We start from the raw sequence: 17,913 nt of genomic DNA on the forward strand, positions 1-17,913 counted from the left end.
AGCCAGGACTGTTACACAGAGAAGCCCTGTCTCAAAAAAACTTTAAACAACAACAACAAAAAAAAGAGTAAAGTCATAAACATCCTGAACATCTGTACGGAGTCAGTTCACTGGAGCTGATTCTGCACAGGTCTTGCAGAAGCCCTGGGCCTTAAGTCACAGGCTGGGGTGGGGGTTGGGGGGTGGGTCTTCCTGTGAGTCAGGAGCACAGCAGCCTGGTTAAGCCAGTGCCGTGAGCCAAAGGCAACTTCAGGAGGCCTACTCAGGTCCGCCATGCACTTAGCACATTCTCGGAGCTTAGCATGCATATGAGTTCTGTAAACTTCTCGCAAGCATTTCGAATTTCATTGTTGATTTTTTTTTTCCCAACTCCATCCTGGGTGCATGTCTAGGTTGCCATGACAGAGGACTGCAAAGCAGGTGGCTTATATCCCTCACAATTCTTGAAAGCTGGAAGGCCATGATCAGGGTACCAACAGCACTGGGTTCTGGGGAGGGCCTCCTTCTGGGTAGCAGGTGACTGACGGGTTGTTGCCACTGTATCCTCGTGTATGAAAAAGGGGGCTGCTGAGAGCTTCCTGGGTCTTTTGTAAAGGAAGCAATCACTCTTCATGAGGGATCCACTCTCATGACCTAGTCACCTCCCAAAGACTTCATCTCTTACTGTCTCATTAAGGAATTAGGTTTCTGAGCCGGGCGTGGTGTTCACCTTTGATCCCAGCACTTGGGAGGCAGAGGCAGGCGGATCTCTGTGAGTTTGAGGCCAGCCTAGTCTACAGAGTCCAGGACAGCCAATACTACACAGAGAAACCCTGTCTAGGAAAAAAAGAAAGAAAGAATGAATGAATGAATGAAGTTTCTGGGGCTGGAGAGATGGCTCAGTGGTTAAGAGCACTGTCCACTTTTCCAGAGGGACCAGGGTTCAATTCCCAGCCCCCACATGGCAGCTCAGAACTATCTGTAACTCCATTTCCAGGGGGATCTGACACCCTCACACAGACACATGCAGGCAAAACACCAGTGCACATAAAATAAAAATAAATAAATTATTTAAAAGAAGACTCCGGCTTCAGCCTATATATTTGGAGAAGGGACGTGACTCAGCCCCTACCCCAGGTTAATGAATAGCATTCAGGTGGCGCTCAAAGAAGACATTTGTATTGTGTGGGGGGGGGGGGGTTGGTGTCCATACATGTGTGTGGATCTACATGTAAGGAATGCATGCATGGATGGATGTGCATGTGTGGAGATGTGTGCAAATGAGCGTGTGTATAGGTACATATATACAGGTCTGAACATAATTGCGTGCAGAAAGCAGAGGACAGACAACCTCAGGCGCCATTCTTTAGGTACACTCTCCCTTTTGTTTGAGATTGCCCTTGTAAGGCCTGGAACTAAGTAGGCTAGCTGGCCAGTGAGCTCCAAGACCCTCTTCATCTCTTGGCCTCCCACCTCAACACTGCAGAGATTACAAGCACCGGTTACTGCACCTGGCTTTATTTACTTATGTGTTTAGGTTTCTCCATGGAGCCCTGGCTACCCTGGAACTTGCTCAACAGACCGGGCTGGCCTCGAACTCAGAGATCTACCTACCTCTACCTCCCGAGTGCTGGGAGAAAAAAAAAATGCGCCACAACTGCCCCGGCTGCACCTGGCTCTTTATGTGAGTTCCGGGAATCCCCGTGCATGTGGGACCCATGCTTTGCGAGCTGAGTCATCCTCCAGCGCCAGGGCGTTTTGATCCCTCCTCAGTTCTTAACGCCTCTACCCACCCCGTAGTTTGTTCCGTGGCTCTCCTCTCCTACGCACGCTCCTTTCTGTGTCCAGATCATGAGCAAAACAAAGATTGTCTCATGCCTGAGTCACTGCAACAGCCAGTCGCTGGGTTCCCTGTAGCCCCTTGGGCCTCTCTCCAGCCCTCTGGAGCTTGGTAACTAGACCGATCTTGCCCAGACACACCCCTAGCTACTTGCCTGCTTGGCTTCTTTTTGGCTCCCCAACAGCTATACGATGAAATGCAAGCTCTGTACCACGACTTAGTGGATTGGCCTGTTGCCCTGTCTCCCATGTCATCTCGCATGCACACCTCCACGTGGACTCACACTGGCTTTTCAGGAGGATACATTTCCCCTGTGCTTGGTTCTGCCTGAACGGCTTCTTCAGAACCAGTTTCTTTTCTTTCTCCTTACCTGATCCCCAAATGGCATCTGCCAACCCTGTGTACAGCTCCTAGCAGAAAGGTAGGAGCCCATCTTCATCAAGCCCTCTTCTACTTATTATATAGTTTCTTGTTTATTTAATTTTTAAAAAAGATTTATTTATGTATGTATGAGTGCTCTATCTGCATGTACACCCGCAGGCCAGAAGAGGGCATCAGCTCACCTTATAGATGGTTGTGAGCCACCATGTGGTTGCTGGGAATTGAACCCAGGACCTCTTGAAGAGCAGGCAATGCTCTTAACCCCTGAGCCATCTCTCCAGCCCTTTATTTAATTTTTATTTATTATAGTTTATTCACATTGCATCCCGGTTGTTACTCCCTCGATCCTATCTTCCTGTTCCCACCCTCCCTCCCTCTTCTGCCCTATTCTCCTCCCCTAGGCCTCTGACAAGGGGGTCTTCCTCCCCCACCGTCTGACCACAGCCTATCAGGTCTCATCAGGATAGCCTGTATTCCCTTCCTCTGTGTGTGGCACCCCACCTAGGGGAAGTCATCAAAATCACGGGCACTAGAGTTCATGTCAGAGGCAGTCCTAGTTTGGTTTTTGTTTGGTTTGGTTTTGGGTTTTTCGAGACAGGGTCTCTCTGTGTAGCCTTGGCTGTCCTGGACTCGCTTTGTAGACCACGCTGGCCTCCAACTCACAGCAATTCACCTGCCTCTGCCTCCCAAGTCCTGGGATTAAAGGCGTGCGCCACCACGCCTGGCTCCCCAGCCAGTTTCTTAAACTGGGTGAATCACGGTTTAATTCTGGGCAATTGAGCCCAGGACTCTGGAAATGCTAAGGAGGTGCTCTACCACTGAGCTACACCCTCAGCTAGCTAGCTAGCATCTATCATCTGTCTATCATCTATCACCTATCTTTCTATCTATCTAAATAGGTGATTTATCTATCACCTATTATCTGTCTCTCATCTACCTAGATATCATTTATCTATCATCTATCATCCATCCATCTATATCTACCATCTGTCTGTCACCTATCTTTCTATAATCTATTCATCTATTTATCATCTATCTTCCTATCTATCATCTATTTATCTGTCATCTAGCTTTCTACCACCTATCTATCATTTATCTATCTATCTATCATCTATCTATCTATCTATCTATCTATATATCTACGGAAAGACAGGGGCTCCTATAACCCACTTGGCCTCTGATCTTCCCATCTTCCTGCTTCCCCCCTCCTCAGTGCTGGGATTACAGCCCTGTGCTGCCATGCTCGTTTTTTTATGTGGTGCTGAGGCTTTATGTGGTGCTAGGGCTCCCAGCGCATTAGGCAAGCACTCTACCAACCGTTACTACACCGTCAGCCCATACTACCCTTTTATTATTTTGAGTCAGGATCGGCTAAGCTGACCAGGCGGGCTTTGAACTCACAATCCTAACCCTTCTGCTTCAGTCTCTTCGGTATCAGAGAGTGCACTACCACACCAGCACCCGCTTAGCAATTAAGTTCAAAGCCAAGGGAGAGCATATCATTTGACAAGGCTCAGAGGGGGGCGAGGAATGGTTCCAGCACTGTGGGGAAAGTCCCGAAACATGCTTAGTAGGCTGCTACCTCTGGAGGATACAGCTTGACCGTCGTCACCTCAAGGCCACCACTGGGTGGAGGGAGAAGTGTCAAATGTTGCCACTGAGTTGTCCCCTTGTCTGATGGAGGACTTTTATGATCAGCAATGCCCAGCGGGGGCTTGGACACGAGGAATGAAGCCTAACTGGCTCTCAGAACGTCTCAGCCAACCCTCCTTCCACAACCAGCCACTTTCATTAATCAACAATACATCTTTCAGTTTGTCTGTTACCTCATGCCGCCTTGGTAAACTTGTCAACGATTACAAGCACTGCTGCATCCCAAGGAACCCACATTCAGAGTCCCTCAGACAGAGCTGGTGGGTATAGGCTATCTTAGTGTACTATTTAGGGATGGATCATTTTCTGAGCTGGGCCAAATTGCTTTGGTTGCTAAGTAACTATTGGTTTTTAGTGGAAAAATTGGCTGAGGCAAGGATTGTGCAATGATATCCTTTCCCTGGCTACCTCAAGGTATTTCCATTAGCAGAGCTGGCTGAGGAGGTTGGTCACGTGTGTGGACAAACCTCTGTAATTAACACTTAAGAGGTGTAGGGAGATGTCCCAGGATTTTTTTTTGTGTGGGTGCCAAGGCAGGGGCAGAACCACAGTGGAGGAAGGCTCCTCGTTCACTCTCTGAGTTCACGGACAAAGCCCCTTCCTGGATGTCACCCACCCTTGAACTCTGAAAGACCCCAAGGAAGCCACGTCACCTGCGCCTGAGCAGGATCTGAGGCAGGAAGGCTGAGGGCAGCAAAACGTGGGCAGCTACCTTGCCCTCGCCTCAGGATTGCCCAAGCGTATGCACCATGACCCTTGGCCTACTTCTGACGAGTTTCTGCTTGTTAAGGACTTAAGAGGTGGAGCCAGTGAACTGGCTATCAAAGGTGGCAGAGAAGCAAGCCTCCTTGCAGCAAGTGTGGACGCTGGGACAAGTGTCACCTCTGAGAGAATGGAATGTGAAGCCTGCTGACAGTAGGCCATCACAAAGGCATTGCCTGCCAAGGGTCTCGGGAGTTTCACCTACCAAACAGATTTGCCCAGGTGTTTCTGTTAAAAAGAGGAGGAGGGCTAGAGAGATGGCTCAGTAGTTAAGGGTACCTGATGCCCTTTCAGAGCACCTAGCATTCATTCCAAGCACCCACATGGCAGCTGACAACTGTCTGTAGCTCCCAGTTCACATAAAAAATAAAAAAAATAAAAAAAAAGAGGCCACGCATGGTGGCGCACGCCTTTAATCCCAGCACTCCAGAGGCAGCTGCAGGCAGATCGCTGTGAGTTCGAGGCCAGCCTGGTCTACAAAGTGAGTCCAGGACAGCCAAGGCTACACAGAGAAACCCTGTCTTGAAAAACAACAGGAGGAGGAGGAGAAGGAGGTGGTGGTGGTGGAGGAAGAGGAGAGCCATGTGTGGTGGTAGTGGACACCTGGAACCCCAGCATTTGAAAGATGGATTCAGGAAAATTATGGGTTCTAGACCACCCTGGTCTTATACATACCTTTTTTGTTTGGTTGGTTGGTTTTTTGAAACAGGGTTTCTCTGTGTAGCTCTGGCTGTCCTGAATTCACTTTGTGGACCAGGCTGGCCTCGAACCCACAGAGATCCACCTGCTTCCCACAGAGATCCACCTGCTTCTGCCTCCCAAGTACTGGGATTAAAGGCGTGCACCGCCAACCACCCGGCATACATATCTTTAGAAATGAGACAAAGCAGTGTTTTTAAAGAAGAGGGAAAGCTGGAAGGTGTTGGCAGGGGTGAGGGGGTGGCTTTTATTTTTCTCTTGTAGGATAGAAAAATTCAAGGTGCCCAGTGTGAAAGGAGCTACCATTCTAATAGCTAGCTATTAAAGTGAGATCTGATTAGACCCACGGACGCAAAAGCTTCTCTTACTTAACGTCTTAAACATCATGACTCAGATCCGTGTCTCTCAGATCTGTTGGGAAGGCAGGATGAAGTCTGACTTCGGGTGGAGGCTGCACCCTTGCTGAGCTGCTGTCTGGAAGTAAGAGGGCAGACATCTTCTGCCATTCCCTCTGTAGGCAGGAGTCTCCACGTGTCTCTCCACAACCAGGAGCGAAGGGGAACAGGATTTCCCTGGTGGATGCCCTCCGACCTCTTTCCTTTCTCCGTCTTTTCACCTTTGCCTCTGTTGTGACTTTCAACCCTCCAACACTTCCCTGTTCTTCGTGTGTGACCTGCCTGCTCCAGCTGGTACCTTAGCCCACACTCTACAGCACACACTAGTTACTCATTTAGTCCAAAGTCCTCCCTCAGCCACATCCCCATTGTAATCCAGGTTATGGGTCCAACTCCAGCGCCTCCCTCCCCACCCCCTCCCCCCCAGTTATACCCACTTCTCTGTGCCCCCATAACGAGTTCCTCGGACCACTCTCTGTTCCCCCACCTTCTCCAGCCTCCTGTGTCCAGGTCAAAAGCAATGTGCTCCTGCCTCATGTTTCACCTCTTCCACAGACTTACCTCTGTTTTTATTCCATTTGGGTATCAGCCACCTTCTTGGCAAGGGGCCACAGCTCACATGTTTTTCTACACCACTGAGTAAGTTCTCTAGCCCAGAGCTACATATGTACCTCATCTCTCTCTCTCTCTCTCTCTCTCTCTCTCTCTCTCTCTCTCTCTCTCTCTCTCTGTGTGTGTGTGTGTGTGTGTGTGTGTGTGTCTGTGTGCATATACATTTGGTATAGGTAGCATTATAGATAGGTAGGCAGGTCAATAGAAAGAGTGAATGCCTTTGGTTGCTTTTAACTGTGCTGAGGGTGCCAACACCTCCTTCCCTAATTGAATTGTTAAAGAACTTCTCTCTTTATCTCAGCCCAATTATTGATTCCCTCCAGAATAAAATGCCCCAGCAATACTAATCTCTTTATAAAACAGGGGAGAGGGAATATGATATTAGAATTTATTTTTGACAGTATAATGAATAACATTTTATTTTTAGTGTTTAAAATTGCTTTACCGTACAACTAAGTACTCGTAGTTATTACGTTCTGTCCCACGAGGACAGAACTCCCCTCAGTAGTGCCAGGCTACCCTGCCAGGGTTGTGGAGGAGAATTCATAATACACTGGAGCAACGTAGAGTGGGCAGCAATGCACACCAATGGGAGGGGGGGACACAAAAGGGCAGGATGAGGCTCCAGATGGTCCTCACATTTTCCATCTTCTGATGCTGTGAGCAGCCCCACTGTTTGCACCAGTGAGGGTGTCATCTCGGTCTTCAAAGGCTGCACGCCATACAAATACCCTTGAGAAGGGTCTGAAGCAAGGCAGTCAGAACCTCTCTCTTACTTGAGGACTCCTTGGAGAACTGTCCTGAAGATTTTTCTTTTTTCTTTTGTTTGTTTCTTTCTTATTTTATTTTATTTTATTTATTTATTTATTTATTTATTTATTTGGTTTTTCAAGGCAGGGTCTCTCTGTATTAGCCTTAGCTGTCCTGGACTTGCTTTGTAAACCAGGCTGGCCTCGAACTCACAGCGATCCACCTGCCTCTGCCTCCCAAGTGCTGGGATTAAAGGCGTGTGCCACCATGCCCGGCTGCTGAAGACTTTTCTTAGCAAGGCTTTGACCTACTCTGGGCTTTTAGAAACTTCATGCCTCAGGCTTGAGTGCACCTTGCATGGCTTTCAGGCCTTACCACACTTCCCATGCTAGCAAAGGACAGCTATGAACCTGACAGAACTGTCTAGAAGGTTCCCTTCTCCCTTGTCGAATATCAGGGGTTGGTGGCAAAGGCTGCTCTTTACTGTGGTTTTTGCTTTTGCTTTTGTTTTTAAGATAGTCTTAAGTAGCCAGGCTAACCTCAAACTGTCTGTATGGTTGAGGTTGGACTTAAGTCTTGATCTTCCTGCTTCTGCCTCCCAAATGCTGGGATTACAGGTGTGTACCACCACAGCCGCCTCCTGCTGCTGCTGCTGCTGTTGCGGCTGCGGCTGCTTCCTCTTCCTCCTCCTCCTGTTCTTCTACTTACTTTTATTTTGTCTTATGTGTTTGTGTATTTGCTTGCATGTGTGTGCACCATATGCATTCAGTACCCACAGAAGCCAGAAGAGGGCGACAGTTCCCTGGAATTGAGTTACAGATGGTTGTGAGTCAACTAGTAAGTTCTGGGATCCAAACCTGGGTCCTCTGAAAGGGCTGCTCTTAATCTCTGTGCCATGGCTCCAGCCCTACGCAGTTGGATTCTTTGCTAGAAGTATCTTGTTTCTTTTGGCCAAAAAATGTGTCATGCCGAGTGTAATGAAACAGTTCCAAGCTATCCATGTAAAATATCTTCTCTACTAACTGTTATTCTTTCTGGTGGAAGTAAAGAGGAAGAGCTTGTACTACTGATCAGAGCTGGGAACATGTAAACCTGGCATGAGAAACTAATTTCTCTGTGTTTAGAAAAGCATTTTGTCAGCTGGGTGGTGGTGGCACACACCTTTAATCCCAGCACTTGAGAGGTAGAGGCAGGTGGATCACTGTGAGTTCAAGGCCACCCTGGTCTACAAAGCAAGTCCAGGACAGTAAAGGCTGAACAGAGAAACCCTGTCTCAAAAACAAAAACAGAAGAAGAAGAAGAAGAAGAAGAAGGAGGAGGAGGAGGAGGAGGAGGAGGAAAGCATTTTGTTTTTGTTTTTTGGGTTTTTTTTTTTGGTGGTGGTGCTTCGGTTTTTTAACACAGGTTCCTCTGTGTAGCCCTGGCTGTTCTGGAACTCACTCTGTAGAGCAGGCTGGCTCCCAACTCAGAGATCTGCCTGCCTCTCTCTCCTGAGTACTGTGGACTGTGGTGTTCCATTCCTGTACTCTCAGCCCTTAGGAGGGAGAGTCAGGAAGAACAGAGTTCAAGATCACCCTCAGCTTCATAGAGTTTTAGGTCAGCATTGGCCTATGTAAGACTCTGTTGTTTTTTAAAAAGTCATTGTGAAACAGCTAGAAACAAAGAGGGGAATCAAGGAACTATCTATAAGATACGGCCTTTAAAGGTGGCACACGCCTTTAATCCGAGCACTTGGGAGGTAGAGGCAGATGGATCTTTGTGAGTTCAAAGCCAGCCTGATCTACATAGTGAGTTCCAGGATAGCCAGAACAAAAGAAAGAAAGAAAGAAAGAAAGAAAGAAAGAAAGAAAGAAAGAAAGAAAGAAAGGAAAATGACAAAATTCTGGCTTCTTAGGCTAGAGACATAGCAAGGCAGCAGAGCACCTGAGAAGTGTGAGGCAATGGATTCCACCACCGTACCACCACAACAAAATACATTTTAAAAACTTGACTCATAGATATCCTCAACACAATGACATCTGGAGTTCTATTTCTAGTCTGTCTTTATCCTGCAACTTCCTCTTAAGAACTAGAAAATAACTTCCCTTTAACAACTAGAAAATAATGCCTTTTAATCCCAGAGGCAGGCAGATTGATGTGAGCTGGAGGCCAGCCTGGTCTACAGGCAGAGAAACCCTGCATCGAAAAAAATCAAACAACAACAACAAAAACAAAACAAAAAGAACTATAAAATAAAGATTTGAAGTGACAAGAAATGGATATACATTCCAAGGCAGTTGGTCCAGTCACAATGAAAAGGCAGAAAGTTGTCTCTAAATGTGTGGGTGAGCATCCCTGAGCTTTGGCTGCCCAACACTGTGTGGTCACGTCGGGGGCTTTCTGTGTGTCTTAATCCTGGCCAAAGCACAAACAGAGCAGACACACAGTACACATCACTGGGCAATCTAAACCACCCTTTGGAGCCCAGGAGTGAAGCTTTATCTCCTGCCCCCTCCACACCTGACTGTTTTTTCTTACTGAAAACACCATGCAAGAACAAAACTCAGGGAAGTCACAGTCCCTATATATTTTTGGTAGAGAGAGAAGATGTGCAGTCATTTAAAGAGAAGAAATACCCGGATATTGGTGCCTGCCTGTTCCACAGCATCTGGAGCTCATAGAGATCCACCTGCCTCTGCCTCCCAAGTGCAATTAGAAAAATAAAAAAAAAGTATTCTTTTTGGATTGGCTCTAAACAGAGAAAGAGAGGAGAATGGGTGGGTGGAGAAAGATAGCCTTCCCGACAAAGAAGTTATCTTTTTGACTTTTGAATCGCTATGACAAAATATTTCACAAAAGCTAGGTTGATGGAAGGAAGACTCTGGTTGTTTGGTTTTTTGTGTTTTGTTTTGTTTTGTTTTTTGAGACAGGTCTTGCCATGTTAGCCTAAGGCAGCCTGGAATTCTTTATATAACCCAGGCCAGCCTAGAACTTAGGATCTTCCATTCTCAGCCTCCTTGGTGCTGGGATTTCAGGCTTTTGGACACCTTTTAAAGCATCCCGAGCCGGGCGTGGTGGCACACACCTTTAATCCCAGCACTCGGGAGACAGAGGCAGGCGGATCACTGTGAGTTCGAGGCCAGCCTGGTCTACAAAGTGAGTCCAGGACAGCCAAGGCTACACAGAGAAACCCTGTCTCGGAAAAAAAAAAAAAAGCATCCCATTGATCCAGTGAGGTCAGAGGTCAGCCTTGCAAAGGCTAAGTAAGGCCTCCCTGCTCCTTTGACCACCTCCTCCTGTTTCTCTTGGGCTCTGAGGTGTCCACCACTCTCTCTCCAATCTACATCTCCTGTTCCCTGTGTCCTTAGAAGTCACAGACCCCGGGATTCTTAGAATTCCCCTGCTGCTGTCCGTCTAGTTCTGTGATCTAGACCACGCCTCCTCCTGCTCTCTGCAGTCCTCTGCTCACCCTCCCTCTTTGCACGCTCTGACCATAGACATTGCCTTTCTCCAGTGCTCTTTCTTTTATCTGCTTTGTTGTTGTTGTTTGTTTTTTAAAGATTTATTTATTATTTGTATACTATTCTGTCAGCATGTGCACACCAGATTACATTATAGATGGTTGTGGGCCACCATGTGGCTGCTGGGAATTTGAACTCAGGACCTTTGGAAGAACAGATTGTGCTCTTAACCTCTGAGCCATCTCTCCAGCCCTGTTTTGTTTTGTTTTGTTGCTTTTGGCTTTAGGGTTTTTGAGACAGGTTTGTTCTGTGAAGCCCTGCTTGTGCTGTGTAGATCAGGCTGGCCTCGAACTCACAGAGATCTGCCTGCCTCTGCTGGGATGAAAGGCTCGCACCACCAATGCCAAGCTTATCTATACCCCTTAGAGGTCCCACTGGTTGCTGGGTGTGGTGGCCACGCCTTTAATCCCAGCACTCATGGAGGCAGAGGCAGGTGGATCTCTGTGAGTTCGAGGCCAGCCTGGTCTACAAAGAGAATTCTAGGACAGCCAGGGCTACACAGAGAAACTCTGTCTCAGAAAAAAAAAAAAGACATAGGCACTTTACCATGAGGTCGCATCCCCCTCACACGGCTGCTTTATTAAATAAGTGTGCCGTCTGTCGTGCAGCAGCCACGACACCGAGCTAATCTACCCCGTCTTCTGTTTATCCATGATGTTCAGCTGGGTTGGCCTGCCGTCCTGAGGTCTGATTCAGAAGGGCAGGACTATTCTCTTTCTTCTTTTTGTTTCTGATGCTGCCCGGACCCCCACCTGATGTTTTAAAAAGTCTCTAGCGAGCCTTTCAGAGGCTTTGGCCTGGGATTGATTCAGCGTTGGGCCTGCGGTGAGTCAGCAGGCTACAGCGGCGTGTATCGTGCATGGGGGAGTCCCCTTGTCTCTCTGGAGCTGCCGTCTTGGCTGCGTGGCTGCCTGCAATCACGTGACTGCCTTACACGCTGCCTTAGCATCTTCAGCCTCTTTTGGCCTACAACTGTGAGACAGCTTGCCTGACTTGAGATTTTTCTTTTAAACTCTAATAAACTGCTCTCGGGTTTCTATTTGAGTCTGGGTTTTGTTTTGTTTTAATTAATGAGACTGAGAACCCTAAGAGGGGACTCCCGGCCCCCTCCCACCCCGCTACTCTCCCAACCACCCCCCTCCACCCCCCAGGACTTCTGAAGAATTTTGTTTTGTTTTTTGAGACAGGGTTTGTCTGTGTAGCCTTTACTGTCCTGCGCTTGTTTTGTAGACTTGGCATGTCCTGGAACTCACAGAGCTGCGCCTGCCTCTGCCTCCTGAGTTCTGGAATTAAAGGGGTGTGCCACGACTCCCTGGCGAAGGAGAAAATGAACCTGTTCCTGCACCCCTACACGGTGTCATATCTTTCCTGCTTAGCTTGCACAAACGGCTCATAGTACAGCAAGGCTCCCTGCCCAGAACCTATCAATGGAGTTTTCAGCTTGATGTCACAGTGTGTCCAAATTATGGTGGGTTAATGGTCAAGTTGCAATAACCTTGAAATTCCAAAACCCTGTAACTATCCTAAAGGTGTCTTTTCCTACTGGTGTGACTTTGGGCAAGCTGCTTCGCCCGTCTGGTCCTTTGTCTTCTTACGGCAGTCAAGCGTCTGGAGGCTAAAGCAGCCCTCCGTGTGCAAAATCCTCAACCTTGTTCACATTGGACCATGAACGGCTTTATTGCTGCTCTCATTATCAGCTCCATAGCAAGAAGTTTACCTAGCCAAAGTGCTGCCGGAAGAGCTCCACGGCGTTTCCCAAGGCCTCACGAGAGGATGTACCTTGGCTTTACTTTCTTTTATATGCGTTTGTACTTTTGTTTTAAATTTCTCTTTTCTGGTTTACTCTTCGTTTGTGACAAAACGATAAGATTTTTCAAAGCCTTGTCTCAATGTGTTTACTCTGTAGCAGAGGTTGGCAAACTTTCTTTTATAAAGAGCAAGAGAGTAAATATTTAGCTAAGGCAAGCTGTGTGGTCCAGGAAGCCAGTGTTCAACTCTGGTATTGGAGCAAAGAATATGTAAATGATGAACCGTAAAAACTGTACCTTCGGGAAATTTTCATGTCATGACTATTTTTTCCTAACCACTTAAAAATGTAAAAACTCAGCTGGGCGTGGTGGCACACACACCTGTAATCCCAGCACTCAGGGAGGCAGAGGCAGGCAGATCTCGTCGAGTTTGAGGCCAGCCTGCTCTACAGAGAGACTCCAGGACAGTTCACAAGAAACCCTGTGAATAAAAATTACAAAAAAAAAAAAAAAAGTAAACCCTCTTCTTGGCTAGTAGATTGTACAGAGCCCATGAGGGCTCTATAGCAGGCATTTTAATTTGAACGTAGTGAAGTGACTTAAAAATCATGGGATGTGAGGAACAGTGTAGATGATCTGGCATTCTGCAGAATAGTCTGACAGTGATTGGAAAAAAAAAAAGAAAGAAAGAAAGAAAGAAATACAAAAGTTGGGCCCCTTCATGGTAGAGCACTTGCCTGGCATGTGCAAGGCCTTGGTTTGATCTCACATCCACAAAGCAAAGCAGAAACACCATTGGATGCTTCCTTCCTACTCCTGATGGGCACCACCATACCTGGCATGCTTGTCTGTCTGTCTGTCTGTATATTTATGTGGGAAATTGTGAAGCCTCTTAGAACTTGTTTGTTGAAGTCCCCTGCTTCATCAAAATTGTGTCCGTCTGTCTGATTGTCTATCTGTGTTTTTATGAATGATCTGTAGGAGCTCCCTATGTGTGTGTGAACTGTGGTTTGTCTCTTTCATTCCTTCTTCTCACTGTGACCTGCAGCCCCAAATAGCAAGGCTACCAGCCTGAGAGCTTAAGAGTTAAAGTACAGAGAGAAACGCTGGAAGCAACCAGCTCCTAGTTCCACACACCCAGAGCCTTTGGACCCTCTTTCTCAAAGACTGCTGTCCCACCTCAGCCACCCCTGGACCCTGTGGTGTAAATCTTGGGTGTTGTTGTTGTTGTTGTTTTTCGAGACAGGGTTTCTCTGTGTAACAGCTCTGGTTGTCCTGGAACTCCATCTGTAGTCCAGGCTGGCCTCGAACTCACAGAAATCCACCTGCCTCTGCCTCCCAAGTGCTGGGATTAAATAGGTGCGACACCACCGCCCTGGCAATCCTGTTTGTTTTTTTTTAATACCGTATCTGTAATTGCAGTCCAGGGTACACCTGCATTGGAGGAGACCGCCCTCTTCCAACCTTTAACTGCACCAGGCACACACATGCTACACATGTGTCATATATGTGGGCAAACCACGCATACACACTAATGCCTTTTAAAAAAGCTGAAAGTGGGCATAGTGACACAAGCCTGCAATTCCAGAATTTGAGACTGAGGCAGGAGGATCACCAAGAGTTCAAGGACAGCCTGAACTATATAGGGAGTTCAAGACCAGCCTGGATTACATATCAAAATATTAGTCTACAAAATAGTTAAGTTTGATGTCAGTCCTGCCATTGTGTGACAGATCAGGTGCTGGAAACGTTAAGAACCTGAGCAGGAATTGATGGGAGTGGGGAGGCTATGAGAAGGCAGCCACCCCTGTGACTGGGTCCCCCAGGCATGGCTGCTCTATTTTTGTTAGACCTTCCGCAGGAAGCAACTCTGAATAGAGGGCAAAGAGCGGCCTGGAGCTTCCCACGCACAGGAGGTGAGCTACAAGGACAGTGGAGTCCCGCTGCCGCTGCTCAGGGTCTCAGGAGAGCGGAGTTCTAAGAAGAGCCTGCTTAGGGTCTCTTGTCGCGCCTCGCAGTGCCCCAGTTCCAGCCAGTCAATCTGACGCTGATGCAATCTGCGCCGGCCTCAATCACGCGCCCCATCTCGCAGGTTCCCTACAGATGCGCTTTGTATCCCTGCTCTCCCAGGAATCGCCGCCCTTTCTCTTCCAGGCTTTCAGCAGCTCCTCTTGCACCACCAGAGTCCAAGGAGATGGCAATTCGAGACGCTCGGATTACCAGGTTTCGTTAGGTGAGGACAACTGATGCTCAAGTGGCCCAAATAACCTTCGTGGGACAGACGCGGCTTTTCAAGGCCAGCAGAAGTCTTGCCAAATTGAAGGATGTCAGCTGAAGTCCTGTAAATGTCTGTGTCCTTCTCTTTTGGCACCAGAGAGGACTAATTAAATGCTCGTGAAGTGCTTTGAAGTTTTTAAGCTCTTAAGAATTATTATTCTGGGTAATAGGGGAGAAAATAGAATTTTTGGCTCATTGAAACTACAATGATGTAAGTTTGAGCCGTATTTTCAACATAGCTTTGAAGGCTGCATTTTTATTAAGAAAAGGAGAAAGAAAAGAAATGCAATGCATTACTGAAAAGTCAAGCTAGGCATTTCCCTCTATTTTATCCTGGGACTTGAACCCAGAGTCACACAGACCAGGCTACACCCCTTATCTGCATCCTCATGTTTACTTTATTGTCTTAGGGTCTTGATGTGTAATTCAGACCAGCCTCAAACATGCCCGTCCTCTTGCCTCAGCCTGCTGTTTGTGGGTACTGAGTTTAAGAACCGGTATAGGAGGGCTGGGCGTGGTGGCGCACGACTTTAATACCAACACTAGGGAGGCAGAGGCAGGTGGATCATTGTGAGTTCGAGGTCAGCCTGGCCTACAAAGCGAATCCAGAACAGCCAGGGCTACAGAGAAACCCTGTCTCAAAAAAACAAAACAACACAACAACAACACATAGAACCCATGCATGGGGGATGAGACAGTAGCTGGAGAGATGGCCCAGTGGTTAAGAACACTGGCTGTTCTTCCTAAGGACCAGGGCTCAATTTCCATTATAGAAAATCTGACACTTCTGGTCTCTGATATGCACATTTATGTGTAATGAAAATTAAAAAAAATTTTTTTTCTTAAAGATGGCTTCTATGCCTATGTTCTTACTTGGTAGTCACACAGACTTTATCTTGGAGGAATTTTGATTATCCTTATTATTTCTAATGGTTAAAAACACAATAAGCCAAGCCCGGTGGCCCACGCCTTTAATCCCAGCACTCAGGAGGCAGAGTTAGTTGATGACTGTGAGTTCAAGGCCAGCTTGGTTTACAGAGTGAGTACAGGACAGCTAGGACAGAGAAACCTTGTTTCAAAACCAAAAAATAAAAATAAAAAATAAAACAAAACAAAACAACAGCACAATATAAAACTAGGCAGGGTATGGGCAGCCCTGTAATCCCAGCACCAGCACTGAAGAGACTGAGGCAGGAGGATCGCTGTAAGTTCTGGGCCAGCCTGAGCTATGTTAGTGGATTCCAGTCCAGCTTGGAAAACAGAGAAAGGACCCCCTCACTTGCAAGCGCGCGCGCGCGCGCGCGCACACGCGCGCACACACACACACACACACACATACACACACACACTCCAAAAAAGAAAGAAAACCATAATATAGTATTTGGCTGTATCCATGGGAGACTTTCCTAAGACATCCTGCAGGTACCAGGATGGGCAGATGCTCAGACAGAAGATCTACTTGCACAGGATCTGTGCACATTCTCCTGTGTGTTTATTTAGTCATATGTCAGGGATGGCACCCAGGACCTTTAAGATACTAGACAAGCACACTGCACTGAGCTACATCCTTAGTCCTTTCACATTTCCATTCATTTATTTTGCGAGTATGTACCCCAGGCCAAACTTAATCCAACCTACCTTCTTCCTTGGCTCCCTACCGTTGGGATTACTTCCTTAATTTTTGTGGTACTGAGCGTTGGCTGAGGGACTGGCTGTGCTGCGTGCTCTACCACTGACTTGATATCATCTCTAATTTTAAACGCCTAATGCAGTGCAAATGCATGTAAACCGTGGTTCTACCGTATTATTTAACAGGTAACAAGAAAATCATCCAAGCTAGGTGTGGGAGTGCACACCTTTAGCCCCAGCACCTAGGAGGCAACGACAGGTGGATCAACAGAAATTGAGGCTAACTAAGGTTACAGAGTAAGACCTACCTCAAAACCAGACAGGATGTTGTTGCTGCTGCTGCTGTTGTTGTTGTTGTTGTTGCTGTTGATGCAGAGAGCAGGGATATGGGGAGTCAGCTGCATGTGGTTAAAATAATTCAGAAGAAAGCAGGAGCTGGAGCCAGCTCAGTGGATAGTTTGTCTGGAATGTACAAAGCCATAAGTTTGATTCCCAGTGCCACATAGTCCAAGAATGGCGGTACAAACCTGTAATACAGTGATTCTCAACCTTCCTAATGCTTCGACCCTTTAATACAGTTCCTCACGTTGTGGTGACCCCCCCAACCATAAAATTATTTCATTGCTACATCGTAACTTGAATTGTGCTACAAACATCAGTGTTGTTGTTGTGGTGGTGGTGTTATTGTTTGTTTGTTTGTTTGATGGTCTTAAGCGACCCCTGTGAAAGGGTCATTGAACTCCAAAAAGGTTGAGACCCACAGGCTGAGAACTGCTGCTGTAACACTAGGCCGGGCGGCGGTGGCACACGCCTTTAATCCCAGCACTCAGGCGGCAAAGGCAGGTGGATCGCTGTGAGTTCGAGGCCAGCCTGGTCTACATAGTGAGTCCAGGACAGCCAAGGCTACACAGAGAAGCCTTGTCTCGAAAAACCAAAACCAAACCAAAACAAAACAAAAAACCCAAAAAACAAACAAACAAACAAACAAAAAAACCTAACACTAGTTCTAAGGTGGTGGAAACAGGAAGATCTAAGTTCAAGGTCACCCTTGGCTACCTAATGAGTTCAAGGCCAGCCTGGGCTGTGAAGATAAGGTAGGAAGAAAGATTGAAGAACACAAGCGATACGTGGGAGGGGATGCTGCAAGTGGAATGGTTTATGTGGGGATTAGGGTGGAGAAAGGTTAACCAAACTAAGGGGAAAAAAGGCCATATTGAGTCCCACTGCTTCGTTAGATAATGAAAAGGTGTAATGAAGTCTGAAAGGAAGTACCTTGCTGGGATTAAAGGCGTGCATCACCACCGCCCAGCTGGGTGCTGACTCCCAGCATTTAGGAGGCAGAGGCAGGTGGATCGCTGTGAGTTGGAGGCCAGCCTGGTCTACAAAGCAAGTCCAGGACAGTCAAGGCTACACAGAGAAACCCTGTCTTGAAAAACTAAAACAAACAAACAAACAAACAAAAAGAAAAGAGAAAAAAAAAAAAGAAAAGAAAGAAAGGAAGTACTCTGCTTCCAAAAGCCGTAAGTTATTAAACAAAAGCTCCGATGTGCTGTATAGCATACCTCCTTATGAGTCAATGGCCAAGGGGGCCCAGAAAGAACCCCACCCCCGCAATCCACCGTTTCCATTGCTCATGGTTGCCCACCTGAAGCAGAAGGTAAAACCCTGGGACTGAAGACGCCACACAC

General features: G+C 47.2%; 2 long non-coding RNA genes across 2 annotated transcripts; one reads left to right on the forward strand and one right to left on the reverse strand.

The window, feature by feature from the left end:
* The first annotated feature begins 6,163 nt into the window (after window positions 1-6,163).
* On the forward strand, window positions 6,164-14,732 carry LOC311582774. Its single transcript, XR_014774228.1, has 2 exons — window positions 6,164-6,348; window positions 14,474-14,732. It is a non-coding gene; the product is annotated as an uncharacterized lncRNA (long non-coding RNA).
* Window positions 8,032-17,913, reverse strand: LOC311582772. Its single transcript, XR_014774226.1, has 3 exons — window positions 17,871-17,913; window positions 16,534-16,687; window positions 8,032-8,105 (listed from the first exon to the last, which is right to left on the reverse strand). It is a non-coding gene; the product is annotated as an uncharacterized lncRNA (long non-coding RNA).

This window comes from Acomys minous (assembly GCF_964271855.1).
Source record: "Acomys minous genome assembly, chromosome: 14".
NCBI classification, from domain to species: Eukaryota; Metazoa; Chordata; class Mammalia; order Rodentia; family Muridae; genus Acomys; species Acomys minous.